At 39.6% G+C, this 16,084-nt stretch overlaps 2 long non-coding RNA genes across 2 annotated transcripts in view; one reads left to right on the forward strand and one right to left on the reverse strand.

The window, feature by feature from the left end:
• LOC129058048 (uncharacterized) overlaps positions 1-499 on the reverse strand; it is a 65,602-nt gene extending 65,103 nt beyond the window's left edge. The window contains exon 1 of the long non-coding RNA XR_008522872.2: positions 415-499. This is a non-coding gene — a long non-coding RNA (uncharacterized LOC129058048). The remainder of the gene's footprint in view (positions 1-414) is intronic.
• The window catches only part of LOC112132329 (uncharacterized), a 168,185-nt gene that overhangs the window by 97,700 nt on the left and 54,401 nt on the right, over positions 1-16,084 (forward strand). Inside the window, exons 3-4 of the long non-coding RNA XR_010136054.1 lie at positions 14,393-14,535; positions 14,833-14,931. This is a non-coding gene — a long non-coding RNA (uncharacterized LOC112132329). The remainder of the gene's footprint in view (positions 1-14,392; positions 14,536-14,832; positions 14,932-16,084) is intronic.

A 16,084-nucleotide genomic window follows, 5' to 3' on the forward strand; every position in this document is an offset into this window, starting at 1 on the left:
ATAATAAGATCTGAAAGGTCTTAATGCTACCAGACATGCTATGAATAATAGCTGTAAATGCAACTCAATGATTGATTCAACCGATGACAATGAAGGTCCTGGAGAATATTAGCATTTGATTTTCTCATATTCCCTGGTACATTCTAAAGTACCTTTAATTTTGGGATTGGCTCTCAGGCTCATTGTGGTATCACTACACACATTATTGGAGCAGAGCTGCAAAAGGAAGAGAAACTGCAAGAGTAGAGAAACTTGATTTCATTGCTGTGTCCCACTCTGTCATAGAAAGAACCTAAATCATCAACATGTATGTTTTATCTATTCCCTTTAAACACATCTGCTTACTTCCTAGGACTGCCATAACAAAGTACTACAAACTAGGTGGCTAAAAGCAACTGAAATTTATTGTCTCACAGTTCTGGAGGCCAGAAGTCCAAAGTCAAGATGTTGGCAGAGTTGGCTTGTAGATGCGTCGCTGCAATCCTCTGTCTTCACAGGAGTTTATCCCTGTGTCTCTGTGTCTTCACACGGCTTATATCCGGTTATATCCAGACTACGCCAGCACAACCTCATCTTAACTAATTACATTTGCAATGACCGTCTTTTCAAATAAAGTCACATTCTGAAATGCTGAGGGTTAGGACTTCAACATCTCTTTTGACAGGGGGTGGACATAATTCAACCTGAAACACTCAAGTAAATATTAGAATTCATATCTCTGTAGCAGTTAGGTTAAAAGTCAGACAAAATATTTACCAAAACTATAATAGAGAATATGGAAGTTTCAGTTATAAGTAGTATTTGGTTATAAGTATTTTTTTTACATTTTAAGTTATAAAATAATTAATACTAAAAAAGAAAGAAAATGTCAGATAAGGAAAGTACTATGCAGTGGGTTAAAATATGGTGATGTGACAGAAAGTAACTGATTGGCTTCCTTGGATTAGAATATCAAGAAGGGGTTCTTTGGGGTGGTGATATTTAAGCCGAGATCTAAGTGAAAAGAGCGAGTCAGCCATATGAAGATAAGAGAGAAGGCTTTCCAGACTAAGGGATGAGAATGTACAAAGGCTCTAGGCAAGGCAAGCCTGGCAAATAAAAAGCTTGGTGTCTAGAATTTCATAGGTGAGGACAAACTAGAATCACAGTTTAGAATGGGCTTTAACTTTACAGAAAAGGGTTTATATTTTGTTCTAGGACCAGTGAGCTACTATTTGTATCAGTCCATTTTGCATGGCTATAAAAGAATTCTTGAGACTGGGTAATTTGTAAAGAAAAGAAGTTTATTTGGCTCATGGTTCTGCAGACTGTACAAGAAGCATGGTGCTTTCTTGTCTCTGGTGAGGCTTCACGGGGCTTTCAATCATGGCAGAAGTTGAAAGGGGAGCAGGCACATGGCAATAGAGGGAGCAAGAGAGAATGGAGGAAGTGCCAGACTCTTTAAACAACTGTGAATGAATACAATGAGAATTCACTCATTACTCCATTCATTAATGGTTTGATGCCCTCCTTGCGGATCCACCCTATGACCAAACACCTCCCACCAGGTTCCACCTTCAACATTGGGGACCACTTTCCAACATGAGATTTGGAGGGAACAAATATCCAAACTATGTCACTATTGGAGGGTTTTCATCAGGAGAATAACATGACCTGACATATGTTTCAAGATAACTGCGGTTACCATGTGGAGAATGAAGACAGGGACAGATGAGATGCAGGGAAACATGAGGATTAGATTGGTAGAAGTGGAGATGGGCAAAAGCATTGATTTGGGATGTGCTTTAGAGGTGGGCTCTACAGAGTGTGTTGATGCACTGGATGTGAGGAATAAGGAAGATGATGCCAGTATTTTTGGTTTGAGCAACTGAATGGACTATAGGGTATTTTAATGAGATGGAAAAAATTGTGGAGGAACAAATTTGGAGGCGATGTGTGAATCACAGGCTTTCCTTTGCTAAGGTTGAAAAATGCATATCAGAGAATCATGTGAATATATTAATAGGCAGTTTGTCATATAAGTCCTTGTAGTTTGTAAAAACTAGACTCATTCCTAATGTAATATAGTCAACTCTATGTTAGTCAGGACACATTCTCTGGCTGGTAAATTTTGTCAGCCATTTTCTTGTGTCCTCTTTCACTTTTCTTCCTGCCTGTTAAATAATCACTTATCATATGTTTTTTTGTGTGTGTGTGCTGGTTATGTGGATGAGCACAGTGCTGGCAGCTAACACTGCATACATAGGTGGTTCTTTATGAATGTTTGCAGAATAATTGAATGAATGAATATACCTCTCAGGTTTCCTTGAGGCTTAAGTCTTGAAGTAATGACTAGTCTAGTACAGAAAATAATAAATATACTTTAATAACTAAAATAGAAAGTAAAAAAGTGGTGAGTTGAACAGGAAAGGTCCTAATTAAGGATTGGGGGAATTCAGAAGAAGCTAGGGGATTCCAGAAAGACTTCATTAGAAATGTGGCATACTGACATGATATTAATAGAATACTATTTAATAATGAGAATGGAGAAGCTAAAACTATATGCAACAACATGGATAAATTCCAAAAACATAATTTTGAGCAAAATAAAACATACAAAAGACTAAACACTGTATGGTTTCAATCATATGAAGTTCAAGAAAGGCAAAACTAAACTATGGTGTTGAAAGTCGGGAGAACACTTGCTCTGTAGGGGAGTTATGACTGTTAGTGAGCACAAGGGGAGTTCTGAGGTTCTGCTTCTATTCCATTCCTTTGGTTTTGTTTGTGTAAGTGTGTTTACTTCATAAAAATTCACCTACTTTTACACTTGTGATTTGTGTACTTTTTCCTCCCTTCCCCCTTTATTTTTCTTTTATTTTTCCTTAATCCTCTCTTCAAAGAATGTGTACCTTTTAAATGTGTATTACGTCAAGAACTGTGAAGGGTCTGAGATTTTACTCTATTTGCAATCCTGCCATGGTTTTATGGATGCTGGCAGAAGACATGATATTCCTAGGTCAGAGACAAAATAGTTTGTGACTCATAGCATGGCAAATAGCATGAGCTTTATGTTAGCTCTGGTTCCCTTTGGTCTTCCTCCTCAGAATTGCACAGAGGAGGCTACAATGGATGCTATACATGCAGTGTGTTTGTGTCATGGCTGAGGAACCTCAAGTTTAGAGAACCCAAATCCTTCACAATGAGATAAATGCAACATGCTCTATCTTTGCCCTGGAGGGAGACAATACCTTTGTTATAGCAAATAATAAACAAACCTGTCCTTTGCTTGGGAGGGAGATGCCATCTATCTTCCAACGCTGTTCTGTATACAAACATCCTCGGAAAGATAGTCTGGAACAAAAGTTGTCAGTGCCTCACTGTTCACAGGACATGCAGAAATGTGAGAGACTTGTGGAGAATTATCACATAACAAAACATATTTCAATAAAATGTTTACACTTAAAAATCTCTGATGCTTTAGCTAGGCCTTATTTGGGCATAATCAAATTGAGGGAAAATAACTTTTACATGAGCAACGGTGAACAGTTGAGTAGAGCAGGGGGTTTTCCCGACCGGAAAGGTCTTCTGACATGGGAAGTTGAGTGAAATGAAACTCAAATTGCCAATTTTACTATCTTTTTTACTGCTCAGATAAAGGTTTGTAGAAGGGAAGAAAATCACATTAAAGAGTGAAACAAAAATTTAAGGAATCATCTGTGAATCTCATTTATCTTTTGCCCTACTCCTCAAACTTGGCAAGAATTTGTATTATTTAAGAGTTGAGATTTGGAAAATATTTCCATCGTACTGTGTGCACAGTTCAGTAGATTTTATTTTGAAAATGAACCATGGAATAGAGAAAATAATAAACTCAAATGCCTTTAAAAGTTTTTTATTTTCATAATTCAAATTTTTATATCAAAATTATATTGGCCCTAATTAACTTTACTTTGAAAGACAAATCCCTAAATTCCTCTTGTCTTATTCACAACAAATCTAGATGACCCAATAGCATTTAAGCAGAAATGTGATATACTTAATGCTTAACAGTTTCTTAATATTTTCTGTCTGAAACATCCATTTTTATGCTACCTAGGTAAGAGTATGGAAGTGAATATTAAAATCCCATAACCATATTTTGGTGCTGATGCTGCATTTTCACATTTTATGATCTATCTCGAGCTGTTTGATTGAACGGCAGTCTGCTGTTTAATCAAGAGCCATGTGTTATTCTATATAAGTGTACTGTATTATAAAAATGAATGTAAAATTAATTTCCGGATATATATGTTTAATTACACAGTTTCATGTTACATATCTGAATCAAATTGTGCATTGCCCTTTAATATATTTAAGAAATTTGGAATTAATTTAAGCAATGAAGCTTGAGATCTTTTTTTTTTTTATTATTATTATACTTTAGGTTTTATGGTACATGTGCGCAATGTGCAGGTAAGTTACATATGTATACATGTGCCATGCTGGTGCGCTGCACCCACTAACTCGTCATTGGAAGCTTGAGATCTTTTAAAGGAGGCTTTTCTCAGATTGTAACTCAGTTCTTGAAGTTGGGTCCTATGCGGTTTTTGCAATTTAGCTCCTCAGGTGTGGACGTCAAGGGATATTACATTTATTGAATGTTTGTTATGCACCAAGCAATGGGATAAATGGTTTATATATATCATCTCATTTTAAAGCTTAACAAAATTCCATGGGGTGAGTGTAATTCCCATTTTATAGATGAATAAACAAATCAAGAGTGAATTACTTTAGGTCACCCTGTTAAGTGGTGGAACCAAGATTTGTATCCAGAAGTGTATGACTCCATATTAAAATTATTTTTTTAAAATAAGACTTGCATATGGGTAAGAAAAAAGATTGAAAAGATGAATGTGTACCATTATGTTAGCAGTGGTGGGATTAAAGGTAACTTTTTTTTTTTTTTTTTTGAGATGGAGTTTTGCTCTTGTTGCCCAGGCTGGAGAGCAGTGGTGCAATCTCGGCTCACTGAAACCTCTGCCTCCCAGGTTCAAGCATTCTCCTGCCTCAGCCTCCCAAATAGCTGGGATTACAGGCATGCGCCACCATGCCCAGCTAATTTTATATTTTTAGTAGAGATGGGTTTTCACCACGTTGGTCACGTTGGTCATGTTGGTCACGTTGGTCTTGAACTCCTGACCTCAGGTGATCCACACGTCTTGGCCTCCAAAGTGCTGAGATTACAGGCGTGAGCCACTGCACCTGGCCTAAAGGTAACATTTAATTCATCATTTTCCTGTTCTATATTTTCTGAATTTCTGATAATGTGTAAGTATATGTACTTATTTAAATGTAGTATAGGACTTAAAATGATATTGAGGAGTCATTAAGGAAGATAACTATTAATGGCAAGGGCTCCCCTGAGCTTTATCTTGACAAGGGAAGTTTAAGGCTGGTGGTCTTCTGAAAGTCAGCTATGAGGCCATTGCCAGAGACCTGATGATCATGAACTGATAGTATGCCTCTCACGGAGACCCCAAAGGTCAAGTTTGGAGCAAAAGACAAGCATACCTAATGTTAAATGGCAAGTTAATGGGTGCAGCACACCAGCATGGCACATGTATACATATGTAACTAACCTGCACATTGTGCACATGTACCCTAAAACTTAAAGTATAATAATAATTTAAAAAAAATTTATCTGGAAAAAAAAAAAAAAAAAAAGACAAGCAATTCAGGGCTGTACTCCAAGCTGAAAAAGTTCTAGTGGGTGGACCTCAGATGGCTTGATTCTTACTAGGTCATGGAAGCAAAAACAACCCCTGCTTCCCTACCACCATCACTTTTAAAAAATTGCTCTAGGCCAGGTGCGGTGGCTCACGCCTGTAATCCCAGCACTTTGGGAGGCCGAGGCGGGCGGATCATGAGGTCAGGAGATTGGAACCATCCTGGCTAACACGGTGAAAACCCGTCTCTACTAAAAATACAAAAAATTAGCCGGACGTGGTGGTGGCGCCTGTAGTCCCAGCTACTCCGGAGGCTGAGGCAGGAGAATGGCGTGAACCTGGGAGGCAGAGCTTGCAGTGAGCCAAGATCGTGCCACTGCACTCCAGCCTGGGCAACAAGAGTGAGACTCCATCTCAAAAAGAAATTGCTCTAATAGCTTATGGAGATCACCTGGAGTCATTCCACTCACCTGTCTATAGTTGTCTATGGTCTTATAGTTTATTTAATAATTAGCCCTTTACTTTGTGTGTATCCTTATTATAGTTTGGATGGAGTCAATCCATCATTTCCTCTCTTAAGTGTTCATTAATTCCCCTTAATATTTCTGAAGCTAAGCTTAATTGTTCATTTGAAGATACGGGATAGAAGGAAAGAAGGGTGTAGTCAATGCTGTGGTGTGCCACCCAGGTGTCCCCTTTTGGCCCAAAGTATCATTCCCAGCTGCCAGGTATATTGTCTGTGGGCAGCTCACAGCTGAGACCCTCCTTAGGAATTGCCTTTGCTCAAAGGGAGCTGCCTTGGCCAAGGTTACATGCCCTCCGCAAGGGCAGCCCGTATCAAATGCTTGGACTATAAGTCAGTACAAATAAAGGGCCAACCCCTTTGCCTCAGTGTAGCACATCCCATCTCCAGACCTCTCTGTGGGATCATATGAGACTTCTGCTGCAACCCCATCACAGTTCAACTTCTTCCTCTGCCCAGGCCTGCTTTCCTCACATCCGTACAGGTACTGCTTTTTACAGCAATCACTTATGAGCTGTCTGCATGTAAATATCTTCCCAAGTCTCTTTCCTTGGGAGTCTGACCTAAGACTCACTGTAATTCCTATGGCCTCCCCACCACCACTGGTGAGCTACAGAAAGGAGAGTTCAGAGGTGAATGTCATAGTAACTCTTCCAGACAGATTCCCAGACAGATCACTCTTCTGTTTAGAGGGACTGAGCAAGGAGTTAGTCACCTAGGCTCACATGCCAAATTTGCTTAGAAAGAGGCTATAAGCATACTCTCTAAGCCCGAGCGTCAAGAGCTGTAGTGCTTGTTAGCCTCATGCTGCCTGTAGTCTCTATAGGGTCTGAGTCAAGTGAGCACTGGTCTCAACCCAAGCTCAAAGACTCTGTGTCTGATCTCCTGGACTTTGGGGGCCGTGGGTTGTGTTGACAGGTCAGTGTTAATAGTTTTCTGGGAAAGCAGAAAACTGCAGTAGTGGTGACAAAACAGAGGTCTCTATTTTAAAATGGAGCAAAAATGCCACTTCACAGTGACCCTCTGTGATCCAATGCCTGTCTTTTGGGTTGGGCTTCTCCATTAGTCACATTGAAGGAATCACAGAATCAAAGTAGACTCTGACTGCTCTGGGTTTGGGTGACTGGGTAACTCAGCATCCTATCTTAGATTTGCAAACACTTCTGTGAAGCCCACAAAAACCAACAAAGAAGGATAAGATGGTATCAGAGGATACCACAAAGAAGCATGTTAGTTCTTTGTAACAACTCTCTTTATGAAAAATATATTGGATCAGATTGTGGTGGGACAACTTGATAAATAAAGACTTAGGGAATTTTTTTTTTTTTTTTTTTTTTTTTGAGATGGAGTCTTGCTCTGCCACCCAGGCTGGAGTGCAGAGGCACAATCTCAGCTCACTGCAACCTCCACCTCCTGGGTTCAAGCGATTCTCCTACCTCAGTCTCCCAAGTAGCTGAGATTACAGGTGCACAGCACCACGCCCAGCTAATTTTTGCTTTTCTGGTAGAGATAGGGTTTCACCATGTTGGCCAGGCTGGTCTTGAACTCCTGACCTCAGGCGATCAGCCCCACTCAGCCTTCCAAAGTGCTGGGATTACAGGCGTGAGCCACTGTACCCGGCCCCAAGACTTAGAGATTTAATAACCCATGTGGAATAACATTTTTTAAAAAACATCAATTAAACTGAGTTATTTTCCCCAGTACTACAATGGTTGTTACACATTTTGTAGACATCCCTACCCAGAACTTCCTGAGAAAGGATCTGATAACCACCATCTACACTAATTCAAACGATTGATTGACTTAAATGGAAAAAGTCTCCAGAAGAATCTTTAGATATCATCGTGAGTGGTGAGTTCCTCTCCTGCTAAAATTGCTTAACTACTTCTCAGATATAATTTCTTCCTGTAAGCATTCAAAAAATATAAAAATTTCATTAAACCAGTAAATTGATTTAGTTTCATTGAAGGTAAACTTTGTGGAGGACTCCTCTGGTTAGGATGCAGTGCTCCTCAAAATTAGACTATTGAATTTTCCTAAAATGCTCTAAATAGCCAGTAATCTTCTGTTAGCATTATTTTTGCCAAAATTGAAACAAAACTCTTGACTTGACTACTAGGAAGCTCATAGCTAAACTTAATGTTTAATTACAGTAACAATTCTTGGCTTAGATTTTCTATAAAATTCCTCTTCCTTTTCAACCCCACCTTCATCCTATCTCCCAAACACACAACTATAGAAATTTAAAAAATATTTTAATGAATTTACACTGGGCAAAAAAACCAGAAAGTCAAGAGACATTCTGGGCCAACATTTATTTATTTTAAGACAGGGCTCACTCTGTCACCCAGGCTGGAGTGCACTGGTGCAATCAGAGCTCACTGCAGCCTCGACCTCCTGGGCTCAAGTAATTGCCCTCTGCCTTAGCCTTAAAGTATTTGGGACTACAGGTACATGCCACCCTGCTGGGCTAATTTTTTTTCAGCAGAGATGAGTTCTCCCTATGTTGCCCAGGCTGGTCTCAAACTCCTGAGCTCAAGCATCCTCCTTCCTTGGCCTCCCAAAGTGCTGGGATTATAGGCATGAGCCACCATGCTTATTTAGGTCAGCTTTTAAAAAGGAAGCAGAAACACTTGTTAGTTTAGATGGAGATTGGAATAAAAGTGAGAAGACTCCAGTGGAAGGCTACATACATTCTGGGAGAGAAAGGTAGGGCTCAAGTCACAGAGTATGGCTGTAATATTTGCTACATCTGGGGGTGGGGAATGGGAGTAAATGGGAGATGAATGTGGGGACATGGATAGCAGCCAGACCATAGATTTGCTTCTAAAATTAATGTAGAGTCATTGTGGGATTCATATTATAACACAAGAATGGATTTTTATTTTAGAAACAAAAGCAGCCATGTAGCCTAGAGATGATGATTTTATGAACTATGACAGTGCTGAAGAAAGAGATAAAATATTTGGCAATAGGCTCTACAGGACTTGGTGAACTATTGGTAGTGGGGGTGGGAAAGTTGTAAGTGAATTGGACTGACTTCCAGGTTCCAGACTTGGGAAACTGGGCGATGATGGGGCCATACTCACTGAGAGACAGCAGAAGCAGGCTGGTGTGGAGAAGGTAATGGAACAGTTCTGCGTATAGTGATTTTGAGCTATTTGTGACACAGAACAGATACTCATTATTCTTTAAATATGTGAATTCCTTTCTCTTTCAAAAAGAAAAGAAATGACTATTTCCCAATATACAAGACCCATAAAGAAAGAGTGCTAAGGTCTTTTGAATAGTGTCATGTGTCTATTAGAAATTAAGATAATAAAGGCTCAATTTTCATTCGAAGTTGACTCTACCAAAAATTAAAGGCATGCATTGTTACTCAGATCCTGATGCTGTGTTCTACACATTGGGTTAGACCTCCTTGTCCTGACTCTTTGAATCATAGCTGTTTCCTAGATCCTCTGGACTTTGTGTCTACACCAGCATCTATAAGGTGGATTAGCACCCACAACACCCAATGCACAGGTCTTCTACCTAGGCTCATTCAGCCTCTCCTGTGTCTCTACCAAAACCCTGCACTCCGATAGTCATTTGACTGGTTTCCTACAGGAGTGATCCAGATACTGCCGCTGGACGTTCATAGGCAATTGCTTCATGTGGTTGGAAGTGATTCTTTCTGAAGTCATGCTCATTAACTACATTAGTACTCTCAAAATATATTATTGTTCTCCTCCCCTAACTTCAGTGAGACACCTAATTCAGTGCTCAGTACATGAGAAGGACTCAGTCAATGTTTTTTTAATAAAAGAATAGATAAATATATTAAATGGAGGCCATCAAAAAACCCTTTTATTGTTCTATCAATGTACCTTACGCTCACACATGTGATTTCTTAATTGTCCCCATGCTAGTGACGCACATGCCTCATCTAGTGATGAACACAAATGTAGTGGTGAACACAATTTTCACTAATAACAGACTGGAAATAGCCAAAGCCACCAAATATCTGTAGCCAAAGAGCTCCACATCCACGTGTCAAAGGAGAAGCAGATGGGTCAACCTCCTTTGTGACACAACTTCCCAAAAGTACTAAAATAATGATTCATTTTACAGACATGAAAAACACAGCAGGAAATGGAATAACACAATTTTAATTAGAAACATTCAGATTTACTCTTAATTTAATTCAGCTGCCCAACAGCCATGGTTAGATTTGCATCATGATGTATTTTCGATACTATCTATTTTCATAAATGTAAACTTTCCTGAATATGGTTCTGATGGATCCTGACATTTTAAAATATGTCCTATTGTCCTTTTCTGTGCAGTAGACCAAGCATAGAGTGTTCACTCCTATATCATTGTCACTGCACTGTCAGACCAGATGGCTACTTCATCACAGAATCAAGAATTAGGAATAATTTATGCTGTTCCTTCCTCTAGAATATGAAAATAGAAAGCATTTGCTGCACACATACTCATGAGGAGCAGCTTGACCCAACAGTAACAGCCTCATCAGAGGACATTTGGTGCTGTGGCTGCACCATCTTCAGGAACTGGATTTCATTCTATGGCGCCCTAAGCTCTCAGGTCATGGAGAAAATTATTGAAGCATGTGAGTCGATGCTTCACCTAGTAATCAAATTAAGCCCAGAGAGCCTCTTTGTTGAGGAAAACAAGTTGCAATAAAACAGTTCTAAAATGGGAAAGATTATATCTGAACCTTTCATTGTTTCATATTCAAGGATTTCTCCCCTTCATAGGAAAAAAATTACGAATGTTGGCTTAATATTCAGAGCAGTTGTTTTTGTGTCTGTGAACATTAAATGTTAGAAACGGAAGAGCTATTTATCTTCAGCTGGCTGAAGAGAACAGTGGAAATTTTTCTTTATTGGTCTATAAATAAGCAAAGTCTGAACACACCCTTTAATGGGAGAGGGAGTCACGGCAACTCATTCCACATATCAACTGGCTTGGCAGGATTTCTGTATTTGATATGGTCATAAGTGTGCAGCTAGTGACATAGACAAAAAGTTGTCCTCTCAAACTGTCAAACACATTTAGCCCTAGGACCAACTAGTACTCCCCAGAAACTAGTATTTCCCTAGAAAGAAAAATGCATGTAAAATCATAAGCATTTCTAACAGGTGTTGTTGTTGAGAAAAAGCTAGAGGAATCAGCGACGTATCACTTAACAAGATCAAATGAATGGCGGTTGGTTTCTTTGTAAAATCATTTATTATCAACAAAGAAATGTGAGGCACTTGGACTTTGTTTACATAGTGCCAGAAAAAGCTGGTTAACTCAGTAGAGAACAAGCAAACAAACACCTCCCCCAAAATGTCAGTTAAGGTGCCTATTTGAATTCTACAAACCAAAGATCGGTTGCATTAATTTTTTATTTATCAATTATTTGTGGTTGTGAACATGTAGGAAAGCCATTGAAAATGTCTCAACTAAATGGGCAATATAATCTGTTCTTCCTATATGAATCTGTTTAATTTGTTCATGTATATTAACTTTTTCAGATTAGATAGCCCACAAAAACAGACAGCTGCACTAGAGGAATTTAGTTATGTAGGCAAAATTAAAAGGCTATCAGTGTGAAAAGTGAGAACTGACAGAAAGCCTAACAAATTGGAAAGAATAACAGGCAGCTAGCAAGAATCACATTCTCTTTCCAAGAAAGGAACTCTTTCTGCCTGTTCCCTGTATGTGTTTTGAGGCTTATACTCATATTAATGATAATACCTCTTCTATCAATATCTTGGATTACTACCAGTGTCTGGGAGAAATTTTATTGGCTGCCGCAGTTCGTTGAAAATTAATTGATATGACACACTTGCTCTACATGAACTTGGAAAAAAGTCTAAGGAGTGAGTGATTTATTTTATGTTAATTTTAAATTATGCCAGGAAACACTATTATGGATGGACTTGTTTCCAGCTCACATTGCATGTATGGAGCAGTTTGTCCTTCCGACATGCTGAATACCCTGACTTTAACTGACTAACACCTTAGGAAAGGCATTCATTTGGCATTCTCACTAATATTTGCAATGTGGCATGTCCTTAAACAAATTAGGCCAGGAGGAGGCAGCAAAATGGCCCACTTATCTTTACTTGTAACTTAACCAACATTATGGGAGACAACATCCAAATTGGGCAATTTAAAACTTTTACTTGCTTTCTGTATATATGTAAATAATCTCCTGAGTGTTTCAGAAAACTGAAAAGGAAGAGGGTGGGGGTAGGGTGGGGAGCGGCTGCCAAATCAAGTGGAAAATGAAAGATGACTTTAGAAAGAGAATGTAGAGTTGCTGGTTGCACATTAAGGTGGTATGCTGAAGAACTCTTTATTTTCATTTCCTGTTTGATAGTGCTGATGAGTAGATTCCTCTCTGTTTTCCCTCTCGGTGAGCGCACACTAGTACTTTTATTAAAAGGAGTCCATCAGAATGGGGTAGTTGTTATGCAGGAGCAGTAGCTCACATAATGGGGGATGGCATTTCTTTCCACTCGTGCTGGTCCGCTGGTTCTAATAGCAACCTGGAGCTCAATTTCCTCCTCAAGAACATTGCATTTCATGTGGAATGTCAATTATTAAAATGCAGTGTCCCGTGTCTTACTTCTCAGTAGATGAATTCATTTGCAAAACTTGCTAATTTATGCAAATGATCCTTAACCTGTAACTGCCTGGAACCTATTTCAGCATTTCTAGCAGCGTTTGGCAGTTCGGAGCCTAGATGCGGGAAGGAAATCCATTAATGCAGAATTTGTCAGTTCTGTCATCATTATATTGGTTATTGAGTTGTTAAAAAAAAAAAAAAACACCAACAACAGATAAAAATGTGTTATTAAGTGGAAGCCAGCCGACAGCTAGAGCTGAAAAATCTAGAGATTAAATTAAAGATAAACCAGGATGAGAGGATCTGATATCTGCATCTCCTGACACCCCTGAGTAATGTTAGACGCTAATGACCTCTTTTCTGGAAGAAACTAACTGGTTAATAACCCAAAGAGGGTCTATCAGCTACTGACTAAGACAGATCCAGATAGTGAGCAGATAAGAAATTTCTTATTGGGAATAAGAGCCAAATTGGCCTGGGTTTTAGTAAATGCAACACACAAAAGGAACTGTATACAGTTTTTGTTTTTATTTTTTTGTCATGGTTACATGGAAGATGAGGCAGCAAAAAATGGGATGCTGTCAAGAAGGGGGTTGGTGTGAGTGCGTGCATGCACGCATGTGTGCTTGTGCTTGTGTGTGAGAGCATGAGGTGGTACAAGAGGGCCCGCTGGTACTTCTATGTCTGAATGTGTGTTCCTACAGGTACCTCATACATCACATATCTCGCAGCTTTCCTCTAAATCGGTTGAGCTTTGTACATCAATGAGGCTGTATTTTAATCAATAGTTTGGAAAAGACATACTACAATTTTTACCCCTCATAGCCCTCACGTACTGTGACACAGTCTCTTTTCATGAACCATGTTGAAAAAGGGCTTTCTGCAAACCTCAGAGCTGCAGGTCAGGAGGATTCAGATTTCTGGCCTGGCTTCTGCATCCACCGGACCTAGATCTATCGTTTTTTTTCTATGTTCTTCATTCTAGCAAGTTTACAAAGGCCAGTGAGCAGACTGATTTAGATTTAAATTAGCCAGGAAAACTTGACAAGGGAAGCAGTGTGTGTGTATGTGTGTGTGTGTGTGTGTGTGTGTGTGTGTGTGTGATGCACAGGTGAGCTCTAGTCTGGACACTCAGCCTGGGCCATCAGTGCAGACTCTACCAAGCAGCCCCTCTGGGTCTCCTGCACCGCACTGGCCACTGGCCACTGTCTTGGGGGATTTCCTTTGTTCAGCTGAGCATGGCCTCTGACTTACCTGAATCCATGCTGCACATACACAGTTACAAGCTGCCCTCGTAACCCGATCTTCTGACTGCTGTATTTTTGTATTTTTTTTTTCTTTCAAGTGTACCAATAGTTGCAAAGCGGGTAGGGGCATTTGTTATGGATATTAGGATGAATTCTTTCAACTCCTCAATGGATTCCAATGAAAGAGGAAAAAAAGAATCTGCCCTTGGTAAAATGGACAATTGCCACTTCAAGGAATCTGTCCAAGGTCCAGAATATCATAAGAGAGTACATATTTAATGGCTCACTTTGCTCCTATTTCTTTCAGAACTGTGTCTCTTTAAATCTACTGAGGAAGATATTCCTTCTGGCCCACAGGATGCCAAAATGACTTGATGATTTATTTATGCAGCACTTGGCAGCCTATAGTCCAGATTGTGGCTGAAGCTGAACTTTATGAGCCTTCCCCTAGTGAGTATATTTTTAAATTATATTAAAAGTATATTTTTTGAAAACCTCAGTGATGTTTGGCCCAGCCTCGGGCCCTGAGAACGACGGTGATAGGACTAAGGAATTAATATTACTAAGGACCTGGCTGGTGAAATTTTTATTGTGAGAGCTTAGAAGAGTGTTAAGCTTTCATTTGGGGAAGGAAAAAATTGTATTCAAACATAAATGCTTTAGTGATATCAAATGTGACCTTTCCTATTTGTAGCAATTCATCTGGTCACTCAACAGCTATTTATTGGGCTTCTCACTATGTTCCAGGAAGTATTTGAAGCCCAGGTGATTGTGGTGAAAAAGACAAACGCTGCTCCGTCTCTCCTGGAACAGACATTTCAGAGGAGGGAGATGGATGATAAAGAGGTAAGTAAATACTGTAGTTGAACAGAATGGTTTCAAATCACAATAACAATAAGTCCCATGTAATAAACACATAGACTGTGTCACAGGACTTTGAGCTGAGAACCCCCTGAGGTACAGTGACTTTCCATGTTTGCCTGAAAGGATAGCTTCTTTAATGTTAAATCAGAAAAGCAGGGTGGGCACAGTGGTTCATCCCTGTAATCTCAGCACTTTGGGAGGCTGAGGCGGGAGGATTGCTTGAAGCCAGGAGTTGGAGACCAGCCTGGGCAACAAAGACAGACACTGTCTCTACAAAAAATCTAAAAACAGCCAGGAGTGGTGGTGTGTGCCTGTAGTCCCTGAGGTGGGGTGGGGAGTCATAGGGGGCAAAGGCATGGGAAGGAGGATGGCTTGTGCCCAGGAGTTCAAGGCTGCAATGAGCTAGGATCCTACCTAGTACAGCTCAGGCTGTACTCCAGCCTGAGCGACAGAGCGAGACCCTGTGTAAATAAAAAAGAAAAGAAGATGGTCTAGCAAAACAATTCCCTGGACAATTTTACTTCTGCAAAACCTAGCCCAAAAAGAAAATGTGTTGTGAAGCTCAAATGAAAGGGTTTAGACCAAGAGATGAGTTAATACCAAGGTGGTCAGGAAATGTAGTTCCAGAAGCAGCTTGTAGTTTGGCATCGTGCGTTTAAACTTTACAGGATCAGTGATTAATTGTTGTAAAGAGGCCCAAGTTTACAAAGTCTGAAATAAGGCCACAGGGGCAGGGTTTTCATTGATGGGTAGTAAAAAATGACACAGCAAGGATAAGAACTTAAAATCCTGGGCAGTCTTCATTGAGAATTCTTCATAGTAATACTTCATACTTGCACACCACTTTATGTTTTTCTTTTAAGTACAATTCACGTTTTATGGCCTTTGATTTCCACATCAATCCTGTAAGTTATTGCAAGCCGCATGTTAGATGAAAGAACTACGTCGTGGAAGAGACATACAGCTTTACAAAGGTAAAACTGGTCTCTTTATCATAGTCAGCTATTCACTCAAAAATGCAGATGTGATACCTCACAATTTTAAAGGAATAATTCTTTGTGATTGCATTGCACTCTGCTTCTGTAGCCAGTTGTAAGGGAAAACCTCTGGTAGTCCATAATTTTGTTCCAAGTTT

This window comes from Pongo abelii, chromosome 11, assembly GCF_028885655.2.
Source record: "Pongo abelii isolate AG06213 chromosome 11, NHGRI_mPonAbe1-v2.0_pri, whole genome shotgun sequence".
NCBI classification, from domain to species: domain Eukaryota; kingdom Metazoa; phylum Chordata; class Mammalia; order Primates; family Hominidae; genus Pongo; species Pongo abelii.